General features: G+C 38.2%; 1 protein-coding gene across 3 annotated transcripts in view; it reads right to left on the bottom strand.

Annotated features, from left to right (window-relative positions):
* ABHD12 (abhydrolase domain containing 12, lysophospholipase) overlaps positions 1–13,007 on the bottom strand; it is a 147,365-nt gene that overhangs the window by 43,155 nt on the left and 91,203 nt on the right. The window lies entirely within an intron of this gene.

Consider the following 13,007-nt stretch of genomic DNA (forward strand, 5'->3'; position numbering starts at 1 on the left):
TGGAAGCTCTGACCTTCTCCATTTCCAACTGGACAAGAGTATACCTCCTTCAGCAGCCTTGTGAACCCCTTCTCTCAACTGCTAGAGTTAGTATGTACATTCAATCACTTTATTCCTCTGCAGTTAAGAACTCCCAAATTCAAACAGTCCAATAGCCTTAGTCTCCTTGGTAGCAGAGATGACGGGCATGTGTTACCACATTGGCCCCTCTTAATCTTCACTAATAACAAAGACAATTGAGCAAGTTGATTGACATAACTATTATGAACACACATACTGCACCTGTAATCTCCTCATCTCTCTACAAGAGAGAAATGGTTTATCTGTTCTTCTGGAGCAAGGTTGGCCAACACAATCTGAGTTTAGTTGTCTTTTTGTTTTCTTAGTGGGATTTTTGTTGCTGTTTACATCATTGTAGTCATACATATTATTCTCTTGACTCTATTTGCTTTACACTGCATCAGTTCATAAGTCTTCCTCCACTTCTCTGAATTCTACATATTAGTCATTTTTTGTGGTACAAAAGTTTTCCACTACATCTTCCCAGTCCCTCAGGTCTCTCAGCCTAAGTGTCTAGCCTTGCTCTCTCTCACCTCCCACATCCTATGTATTGCCAAGGTCTGCTGATTTCACATTTGAAACACTTTTTTGAATACACTCCCCTTCTCCCTTCTGATATTGCCACCACTCTGGTGCAGGCCTTCATCAACTCAAGCTTGGACTACCACAACAGCCTGTTGGTGGGTTTTCCTGCCTGAAGTTTCTCTTCCTCCAATCCATCCTGCCAAAGTGATTTTCCTAAAGTGTAGGTTCAACTATTCTAGCCCCCTACTCAATGAACTCCACTGGTTCCCTATTACTTCCAGGATCAAATACAAAATTCCCTGTTTGGCATTCAAAATTCTTCATAATCAAGCCCCCTTCTATCTTTCCAGGCTTCTCACACTTTATTCCCCACAATATTCTTTTCAATCCAGTGGCCCTGGCCTCCTGGCAGCTCTATGAACCATATAGTCCATCTCTCCGCCCTGGGCATTTTCTTTGGCTGTTCTCCATGCCTGGAACATTTCTCCCCACCTCTGCCTACTGGCTTCTCTAAGTCCCAATTAAAATCTCATCTTCTACAGGAAGACTTTCCTACCCCCCTTATATTCTAGTGCCCCTCCCTCTTTTAATTATTTCCTATTTATCCTCTACATGGCTGCTTATACATAGTTGTTTGTTGTCCCCTCCATTAGTTGGGGGGTTCCTTGGAGGTGGGACTTTTGTCTCTTTTTATATCTCCAGGGCTTAGTATAGTACTTGGCACATAGTAGGCACTTAGCACTTAAATGTTTACTGGCTGACTGATTGTCCAATAGGTTAGTTATCCTTCACAGCTTTGTGTTATCTATAGATTTGGTAAGCATGTTATCTATGTCTTTATCTAAGGCACTGACAAAAAACACTTTAAAAAGCACAGAGACAAGCCCAGAACTCCATTGTACTCCACTAGAAACTCACTTAACTTTATTATTATGTACTAACATCTCCAGAGGAAGCTAGATAGCTCAGTGGATAGAGTATTGGGCCTGGAGTCAGGAAGACCTGAATTCAAATTCAGCCTCATGGACAATTATGGTCCACGGGGTCACCAAGAGTCAAACACGATTGAACAACAACAATCCACATCTCACCATCTTGTCCACAAAAATAGAATGAAACATTTGGTCAGACACTTTGCTAAAATCCTGGTAAACCAAGCATTCTCTAATCCATCAGTCTAGTAAACCCTGTCAAAAAAGAAAATGAGTTCACTCTGCCATGACCTGTTCTTCTCTTCCCCTCACTTAGCCAGTCCAAAAAAAATTCTATTTTCCCTCCCTCCTACCTCCTCCTTTGCTACTGGAAAAAAAAAAAGAAAAAGCAAAATCCTTGTAACAAATACTCACAGACAAACAAAACAAATTCCTTCAAGCACCATATCCAAAAAATCCACCCGTTTCTCATTTTGTACCCTAAATCTGTCTCCTGTCTTTCAGGAAGTAGGTAGCATAATTCAACATCAGTCCTCTGGAATTGTGGTTGATCATGACCTTAATCACTGTTCTTAAGTCTCTCCTATTTGTCTTTATAATGTTGTATTGTATAAGTTGTTTTCCTACTTCTGCTCACTTGATGTCCATTTTCTTTTCAAATTCAACAAATTTCTTAAAATCAACCTGAATTTTTTTTAATCAGCAAAAATCTGCTTTCTCTCCCTCCCAGCCCTCTCCTATCTCCAACTGAAGAACAAAAACAAAACCTTATTCTAAACATGTATAGTTGAGTGAAACAAATTTCTCCACTGGCCATTTCCAAAAAAGAAAAAGTCTCATTCTGCATCTTCTGCCTTTCTATCAAGAGGTCGGTAACATGTTTCATCCATGAGTCTGCTGGAATAAATTACTTTGATCAGAGCTCCTAAGCCTTTCAAAGAGGTTTGACTTCACAATATTGCTGACTTTGCAAAAAGTGTTCTCCTGGTTCTACTTACTTCACTTTACATCAGTTTATACAAGTCTTCTCAGGTTTTTCGAAATTATCCCCGTACTCTTTATAGTACAGTTGGCATGACCTATTTTTGATGAATCTATGGCAATTCCTATGATTTCTGCCTCCTTTTTGAAAGGTGTTCACTGACTCCCCATCTGGTAGCTTAGGTGATGCCTAGAGTGCTGGGTGTGGTGTCAGGAAGACTCACTTTCCTGAGTTCAAATCTGGCCTTGGACACTTACGAGCAGTGTGACCCTAAACAAGTCACTTAAGTGTTTGCCTCAGTTTCCTCATATGTAAAATGAGCTGGAGAAGGAAATGGCAAACCACTCCGGTATCTTTGCCAAGAAAACCCCAAATTGGATCATGAATAATCAGATACAACTGAAAATACCTGAACAAACTCTCCATTTAATGATATATTCTAGAATTGTGCCTAACTGGCCTTGGGGTTTATGGACTCCATTCTCTTCTGAAATTCAGGACAATATATACCCTTCTTTAGTTCTGCAGCCTCTCCTGTTCTTCACAATCATTGAAGAGCATCAAGAGTAACTTAGCACTCATTTATATTAGGTTCTTTTAGCTCCCTGGGATATAGTTAACCTTGGCTGGTGACTTATATTTATCAATGGCAGTCAGATGTTTGTTTTTTTCTTCATATATGGTTGTTAACGACCTTATTACACATTTTTCCTCTGTTCTTTTCAGTTCAAATACGATTCTTCCTTGGCAAAAACAAACCCCAAAAAAGCATTAAGGCCTAAACAGCTCAAGCTTCTGTTACTCACTCTCATTTTACCATCCATCTCACACTGCAAATCTTATCTCTGATTCCCTTTTTATCATCACTATTCCTCACTAGTCTCATTAGATATATGCATTGTTGGTTGGTTGGTTATTATCATTTGTTCTCAAAGAAGACCAAAATAACATCACTATGTTGGGGTCAAGTTACAGTGTGTCTGTGTCTGATCAAACCAATAGGAGCTCAAAAGGCTCTACTACAGGTTGGGCACAAATAGTCCATATGAACATGCACTGTAGTGAGATGTCGCATACCCCTCAGCACAGAAATAACACAATGCACCCTTCCATGTTCTGGGATTTCACATTTATTCAGTGATATGCACAAGACATGTTCTATAACCAGCTGATCACAAGAGTAAGAAGCTACCATTTGTTGTCAGCCCTGCTTCGCATACCGATTTGTGCCAGTTCAGTTCCCCTAGGGCTTATCTTCTGAGCCCATGAGGTCACACACTCATATACAGCACAACATCTGCTGGTAGAAGCCATGCAATCTGACATTTCATCTCTATTTTCTTGTATTTCTTTCTGGGGTACTTTCTCCACTCTCTAGGGTGGGGGCGAGGGTGGATCTACTTTAGGCTTCTCAGCATTTAAACCGATGAGGCAGGAGGATGGCATCTCCACTTCCTCTCCACTTTTTATCAGTCTGTCAATTGGTCATGGCCTTGTTCGTAGGATGAGCTCTCAGTATCTCAGAATCCTAGGCTTAAGTGGAATTGGCAAAACTTTTTAGATGTCACAGGGTGGGCCTTTTCAGGAAAAAGGTCAGAATTACTACAAAATAAGCAAAAAGCTTTACAAATGTATTCTACCTGATGAGATACACAAATTTCTTTAACCTGGGCAGGAAATGGGAGGAAATATCTTTCAAATTGCTATCTGCCTTGGTAGTTACATCAGCTAAATTACAGGGTAGAGTAGTGTGTTTATACAAGCAAGGAGTTAAAAGAATCCTAAAATGGGGGTTAAGGAAAGGAGGAGGAGTACTTAACAAGAGTGCTGATCTAGGGTTACAAGTTACTGGAACCTTATATAAATTCAATTAAAAAAGCAACAACATTTTAAAGTGCCTACTATGTATCACACATTGTGATAAGCGCTAGGTATGTAAAGGCAAAAATGAAAAGAACTTGCCTTCAAGCAGATGACATTAAGCCTGACTTTAGGCCAATTTATGCATACACCTCTTGGGCCTTAATCAGTCATCTCAATATACTATGTCATACTTCTGCATTAAGTCATCTGTTACCTACCCTTGCTTCCATCTTCTAAACATCTTGGTAAAATCTAAATTGGTTGATGAGTTTCTTGTGCATCCACATCTGTCTCTAGACAACAGAGCTATTTTTCTTCCTCATAGAAACCTTTTCTGTGCCTTCAGAATTTCCTTTCTGAAAGCCTTCTATCCTTGCTTATGTGACTTCCCTTGAAGAATTTCTGTCCACCGAATCCTACCTTATCCTTTTTCTCAACCATCTGAAATCTGTTCTCCTAAAATCTGGAATGTATGTCAGACTCCATCTGGCTTTCTTCTCCTCTATCACAAACTCTATGACGAAGTGGTCACTTCTGCATTAGGTTTCTTTTATTTTCACCCAAGCAACAAGTAATTTCTTGTCAGCGAGTGTCAGGTCTAGAGCAGAAGTTTACTGCACCTTCTAAAGTGGTTCCTTCACCTTCTAAAGGATGAAATTATCATTAGGGCAAGTCAAGACAACTTTAGGTGCTCTCCTTTTAACAGAGAGGAAGATATAGCAGATGCCTAAAGTACCATATCAGTACTAAATCATTCCCCTATGCCAGGCTGGAATTTTGATTCCCAAACTCAACTAATAACAACAAAAGCTGGTGGTACAGTGGATTGAGCGCTGGAACTGGAGTGATGAATCCCTGAGTTCAAATCTGGCTTCAGTCACTCAATAGCTTTGTGACCCTGGGCATATCATTTAACCTCTGTTTGCCTCAGTTTCCTCAACAATAAAATGGGGATATTAATAGCTCCTACCTCATAAGATAGATGCCTAAGAAATATGCTTATTGCCTTCCTTTCTTTATACAATGCTTTAAGATTTACAAAGCATCTCAGAAATATTGTCTCATTTTAGTGAGGAGAAACATACTATACTATTCTTTGTGCATTTCTAGATGAGACATCCGAGCCTAAGGGCTTTACTACTGTCAGTCACTCATACACTATATGCCACTGTTCAGAAATACAGATTCCATTTGCAGACACCATTTTCTTCCCACAATATGCCCCCTCTCTCCTGGAGATTTTACTTTCATTAACTAGTAGTGGTGGAGTCATTACTTGTGCTCCTAAGGTCTTTAGGGTCTTCTTGGCTAAGAATTTATAATGCTGATTATCTAATCACTCTGCACAGTATGGCTTTTATGAGAATATTTCTTCAGCATTCTCTGCCAAAATCAACTTGCAAATGAACTTTTAGACTGTATAAGAGAAGCAGTGTGGGATTGGAAAAAACATGAGATTTAGGACCACCTGAAATCGATACCCCTCCCCTGCCCCTGCTCTGGAACCATGGACAAGTTACTTTATCTCACAAACCCTGAGTTTCCTCGCTGACAAAATGACAATAATAATGCCTCTTGTATTTATTTAACTTAAGGAGTGGTTGTGAAGATAAAAACAGATAATGTAGGTAAAGAATTATGTAAACATTAAAGTATTAGAATAATACTAGTTATTACCATTAGGCAGGGATATGCCAGACCAGAACTGCTAATATATATTTCCAACTGAAAGTCCTGCCACATTTTCAACCTTTATCTGTATACATAATGCTGAGATTGTTTATAAAAAAATCATTAATTATTTCTCCTCTTGACATTGTAAATGGAAACTGAAGCTCAGGATAGGTACAGTATTCTGAACTAGAAACAATACTTTAAGCCTAATTGCAATTTATTTTGGAAACCAACCAAATCTTTAGTTAATAACAAAATTGCTCATTTTAATTTTTTTCTAGAAATTTTTAAAAAATCATTTTTACTTTTTATTATACTGAACATGACAGACCCCAAGAGAAAGATTTCTACGTAAAAACTGAAAAAAAGGTGTGTATGTGAAATTGTGAATCTTTATTATGTTAAACTTAATTTTCTTAAAGTTAAACTTAAACTTAAATTTTCTTAATTTTCTTATAATGAAATCAACACATTCATTTCAAAGCTGCCTTATAATTAACTTTTAAAAAGTATCGAGTTTAATTTTATTTACTTTTGTATTCATATTTGTTTATATAAATTTATATTTATTTATTATTTGTTTTAAGCATTCTTTTCTTTCTAAATTTGGAGTTCCTCCTATCCCTTCTCAGACCCACTGAGAAGGCAAACAATATAATATCAATTATATATGTGAAATCATGCAAAACATAGTTCCACATCAGTCATATTTTTTAAAAAAGCAAGAAAAATAAAGTGAAAAAACTATACTTGACTTTGCACTCAGAGTTCATCAGTTCTCTCTCCAGAAAAGTCTTTGGAATTGTCTTATATCATTGTGTTGATCAGAGTAGCCAAGTCTTTCACAGCTGATCATCATTACAGCATTGCTGTTATTGTGCACGATGATCTCTTGGTCCTTCTCATTTCACTTTACATCAGTTCATGTATGTCTTGCCAGGTTTTTCTGAAACCACCCACCTCATTACTTCCCACAGCACAACAGTACTCCATTACAATCACATGCTACAACTTGTTCAGCTATTCCTCAAATGATGAGCATCTCCTCAATTTTCAATTCTTTGCTACCACAAAAAGAGCTGCTATAAATATTTTTGTATGAAGAGGTCCTTTTCCTTTTTCTTTGATTTCTTTGGGATACAGACCAAGTAGTAGTATTGCTGGGCCAAAGGATATACAGTTTTATACCCCTTTGGGCCTTGTTCCAAATTATTCTCCAAAATGGTTGGCCTACGTCACTACTCCATTAACAATTCATTAGTTTATTAGGGTACATATTTTCCCTCATCAAGTCTAGCATTCATCATTTCTGATAAGGTGTGAAGTGGTACCTCAGAGCTGTTTTAATTCACCTTTCTCTAATCAATGGTGATTTGGAGCATTTTACATGACTATATATCTTTGATTTCTTCTTCTGAAAACTGCCTGTTTATATCCTTTGACCATTTATTACTTGGGGAATGGCTTTTATTTTTATAAATCTGACTCAGTTCTATACTCACTGTATGTTTGCTAAATAAGGCATTTATCAGAGAAACTTTTTTGATAAAAATTTTTGATTTACGCTAACTTTTGGCAAAATGTGATTTCCCTGATTAATTCTATTAATTAGGTGTATTTCTGCTTTCACTTTGTCTGAGATCATGATTGCTACCCCTGAATTTTTTTAGTTCAGCATATTAGGGTCTGTTCCAATCCTTTAATTTAACTTTGTGTGGATCTTTCTGTTTCAAGTGTATCTCTTGTAAAGAACATATTGTTGATTTTGGTTTCTAATCCATTCTGCTATCTGCTTCCATTTTATGGATGAGTGTATCCCATTATGATTACTGTGTATTTCTCTTTATCCCAATTTCTTCTGTTTCTTCTTTCTTTTTAATTCCATCCCTCCTCCAAAGTCTATTTTGCTTCTAACCACTATCTCCTGTAATTTGTCTTTCCTTTTATCATTCCCCTTCCCTCTTTCTCTTATTCCCTTCCCTATTTCCCTATTGGGTAAATTATATTTCTATACACAACTGAATGTGTGCATATTATATAATATATATTATGTGTATGTGTGTATAAGTATATATTTCTTCCCTTTTTGTAGCAATTCCAATGAGAGTGAGGTTCAAACATTGCCTCCTTGCATTTTCCCTTCCACTGTAAAACTCCTTCCTTGTGTACCTCTTTTATGTGAGAAAAAAATTTTCCTCATTCTACCTCTCCCTTTCCCCCTTCTCCCAGTACATTTTCTTTCTCACTCCATTTTTGTTTTTTGGGAGATCATGCCAACATAAGTGACTCATACTCATGCCTTATGTCTATGTAAACTCCTTTTAACTACCTTAATAATGGTAACATTCTTAAGAGTTATATGTATCATCTTCCCCAAAGGAATGTAACCAGTTTAACTCTACTGAGACCCTTATGATTACTTTTTCATGTTTGCCTATTTATGCTTCTCTTGAGTACTGTGTATGAATGTCATATCATAATCCAAGCCCTCTGCTCCTTTAACAAGCCCCTAATTCTTGTGTGATCCTGAATATGGCTCCACAATATTTGAACTGTTTCTTTCTGGGAACTCTTGAATTTGGCTATAATATTTCTGGGAGTTTTCATTTTGGGATCATTTTCAGGAGAAGATCAGTAGATTCTTTCAATCACTCTTTTACCCTCTGGATATATGATATGGAGCAGTTTTCCTTGATAATTTCTTGAAATGTGATATCTAGGCTCTTTCTTTGATCATGGCTTCAAGTCCAATAATTCTTAAATCATCTCTCCTTGATCTATTTTCCAGATCAGTTGTTTTCCTTATTTTTCACACTTTGTTCTACTTTTTCATTCTTTTGACTTTGTTTTATTGTTTCTCAATGTTTCATGGAGTCATTAACTTCTAGTTGCCCAATTCTAATTTTTAATTAATTTTTTTCTTCAGTGAGATTTTATACATCTTTTAACATTTGGCCAATTTTGTTTTTTAAGGAGTTCTTTTTTCAGTGAATTTTTATAACTCCTTTTCCATTTGCCCTATTCTATTTTTAAGGAGCTTTTTTTAAAATCAGTGAATTTTTGTACCTCTTTTTCCACTAGGCTAATTCTATTTTTTAAGGTGTTATTTTCTTCAGCATTTTTGTGCCTTTTTTTAACCAAGCTGTTAATTCTCTTTTTATAATTTTCTTGCATCACTCTCATTTCTTTTCTCAGTTTTTCCTCTACCACTCATCTCTTTCTTTAATTCTTCCAGGAATTCTTGTTGGGCTTGAATCCAATAAGCATTTTTCTTGGAAGCTTTTTGGTAGCAGTTTTCATATTGCTGTCTTCTTCTAAGTTTGTCTTAAGTCTTCCCTGCCACACCATAGTAGCTTTTTATGGTCAAATTCTTTTTGTTGTTTGCTCATTTTTCCAGCTGATTTCTTGACTTTATATTAAAGGTGGACTCTCTGCTCATCTTAAGATGGGAAGCCACTGTCTCAGCCTTAAGGATTTTTTATGTTGCTGTTTTCAGAACTAGTTCTGGGGGTCTGTATGTTCTTGGTGCATCCAAGATAATGTCATCCTGGGATAGGTATGGTCACTGCTCTCCTTGTCTGCACTCTGCTCTTTATCCAAGAAGGGCTTGCAGTCCCCTGCTGCTCTCTTTGCGTTGGAACTGCGACCCAGGGCCCTGCTTCGTCATGACTGACCTCCAGCACTCCTCTCCACCCTGGAACTGTGTATGGGTAATAGAGTTGCCAATCAGTGCCGGCTCTACCTAGTGCCAGCAAAGGATCCCCTGTAAGCTCTTTCTGACCAGTTGTCTAACCTCCTTCCCATCTCTGGGCTAAGAGTTCCCAAAACTGTTGCTACTACTGCATCTGCTGAGTGTGGTCTCTGGACAGGCTTCTTCTACCTGACTCACAAACTTCTCCTGCTGACCCCTTAAGTTTTTTTAGGCCAGAAAAAATGTCTCTGACCTTTTGTTGGCTCTGCCACTCTAAAATTTTATTTGAGGCATTATTTTAAAGTTGTTTGAAGGCGAATGTTGAAAAAGTTCAACTGGGTTGCCTCCAGCCCACTATCTTGGCTCAAAATTTCCAATAGCATATTTCTAAATGCAGAATGATCAAGAATATATAACTCTGGGGTTGAAAACTATAATTAGTGTTCTAATAGGATCAGGAACCTGAGCTTTATTAAGTGAGAAAGACATTTTTAAGGTTCCAAATTTGACATTTCAGTCTGGAGGTTTCTCCAACTCTACTAGGATCCACAGGAAGGTCTAGGAATGCCAGCATCAGAAGGCACCCAGAAACAGAAAGGTACCTTTGTGCCTGTTGCTGATCATGAAGGAGATCCCAATTCTCCATACTGCAGCCTCAGAGTTGGACTCCAGCTGAGTCTATTGGAGCAAGGCTATGTTACATTACATTGTAATAAAGCATATCTCAGAGAAAGGTTTTCGGAATTTATCAGGACTTCTTAGAACCTGAGTATATTGTGTAGAATGCCAAACTCATTTTGCCTGACATTTGAGGTTCTTCACCATCTGGTACCTCTCTAGCTTTCTAATTCTATTGCATCTTATTCCCCTACCACGTATAAAAAGATGCCTTGCACCAAAGGAAGCATATAGTGATTACAAAACCCCCAAAGTAGACTTTTCACTGTCCCCTAAATATGCCCTATGTTTTCCATTCTCCACACTTTCGTTCCTAGAATTCTCTTTGCCTTAAACAGTCCTTTTTCCCACTCTAGGCCTGCTGAATTCCTACCCAGCCACTGAAGCACAATTCAAGTGTCTCTTACTTCAAGAAGTCTGCCTGGATTCTCTGTCAATAATAGCATTCACCCCTGGATCTCACAGAGTACTATTATCTCATACCAAATACATTTGGTCATGTAATACTATATCCTGTTTCTTTTTTAGTCTTTTCATTTTACTAGACTGTGAGCTTTTAATGGCAGGGGCTCTCTCTCATTTAAACTTTGTATCTTCTCCAGCACATTTCAGCATGCTCTACACACAGTAGGCACTTAAGTTCATTAAATAAATGCACATGCACAAACATAAACACGAACTACTGAACACAACTACTGATCCCTGCTGGCTCTAATTATCTATTCCCCAAGACAGAACTAAGTCAACACAGAAAATATTACCAATGGTATCCTTACTACAGCCGGCACCCTAGCTAAGGAACTGCAGCTTCTAAAGTTGGCTACAACCTAACACCTCAGTGATCACAGGTGATGACACACAACCTACCTTGTCCTCTGTTTTCTTTTCTATAAAATAAGGTTGAGCTAGATGATCTCTAAGGATACTGCTACTTCTGACATTCTTTAACTGGCTCAAGAACTCTCTTTGCTAGGAAAAAAAATTATCTGAAAATAAATGATAGGAATTCAGCCACCCCAGCATCAATGCGTGGTTATGATCTCTTGTCCTTCTTGAAAACCCTCATTTATTTTAGAAATAAACCATCATCTAAAAAAAGATGAACAATAAGACCACAAAATCTTAATCGTTTCAGGTATTTAAATTCAATAATAACATTTATTAAGCATATATTGTGTTTAGAACATCATGCTAAGCTCTGTGAGAGAAATACAAAATTTAGTAAGACTGACTCCCAGCCCCCACATAGCTAGGATAACTAGATGGCACTAACCTCTCTCAGCCTCAGTTTCCTCATTGGCAAAATGAGGGGTTTGGATTTAATGTCTAAGATCAGAGATACAACACATATACAAATAATTATAATAAAAAATATGCACATTAGGAGAGAGCAAGCAAGGTATGTGTTGGGTCCAAGGACTATCCTCCCTTAACAACTGGGAGGGGTAGGCTTTCTTGTGCTGGTAGCCCTTCAGTTGGGCTAGAAGAGATAAGTAAAAATTCAATGGGTACAAAGAAATCAGGAGGAGATCCAGGTAGAGGGAACAGTGTGAACAAAGACACCCACAGGAAAGCACAGAGCTTGCTTGACAGTAAGTAACAGAAGCTAAGGCAAGAAAGGCAAGGGGGACGTCAAGATAGTGGAAGGCCATGCATGCCAGGCAAAGAAGTCTGCATTTTACTCAGCAGGCAGTGGAAAGCCACTGAAAACTTCTGAGCACATTCATACAATCAGGTCTATGCATTAGAAATATCTGTCCAGCAGCAGTATGAAGGATGGATTGGGGTAGCATAAATGGGTGGCTAGGAAGCAACATGTGCAGAGAGGCAGCTGTCCATTAAACAACCGCCACCCACGGTGGGGCAAACTTTCCCAGCTGAAGCAGCAAGGGACCCTGAAGGAGAGACAGGAGGCGGCATGGGGCAAGTGAGCCACACTTCTGTTGCCACCTCCCTTTAGAACTGGGTGGAAACAGCCCAGGACTTTTTCTGGGGAAAAAATTATACATGCTAAACTTAGGTGTCAGTGAAACTTCTAGTTGGAAGTGTGTGTGTGTGTGTGTGTGTCTGCTTTGGGGATTCAGAGGAAATGTTTAGATTCTAATAATGGAGTGGCAGTTCTAATAATGGTGGCATTTCTGACACCTTCAATTTCATTTCAAATAGACTGGAGCATAATTATACTGAGGTCCCAGGTGACTAGAACATCCTTTCAAGTCAACTCTCTCAAGATTCTGTGTACATTACACTTACGTCTGTAGATGAGACTTTGTGCTTCAACTGTACAGGGACATTATAATAATTTTAATAAGGACAATCAATACCGCTCTGGTCCACTGATGTGCAGGATCAGGGTGGAGGTCCATTACACAGGGCATCGGGGTCATGTAGAAGATCATCACAGGGTCACAGATTTAAAGCTGGAAGGGACACCTCAGAGGTCACATGCCGCAACAGCCTCATTTTACTGATATGATTATTAACACCTGACAGATGAATAGAACTTTGAAGTTTGTCAGGAGCTTTACATACAACAACACTCTTTTGAGCTTCACAGCAATGCTCTGAGGTTAGTATGCTTTATACATATTGTCTTCATTTT

The sequence above is a fragment of the Trichosurus vulpecula genome, chromosome 3 (genome assembly GCF_011100635.1).
Source record: "Trichosurus vulpecula isolate mTriVul1 chromosome 3, mTriVul1.pri, whole genome shotgun sequence".
Taxonomy (NCBI): Eukaryota; Metazoa; Chordata; class Mammalia; order Diprotodontia; family Phalangeridae; genus Trichosurus; species Trichosurus vulpecula.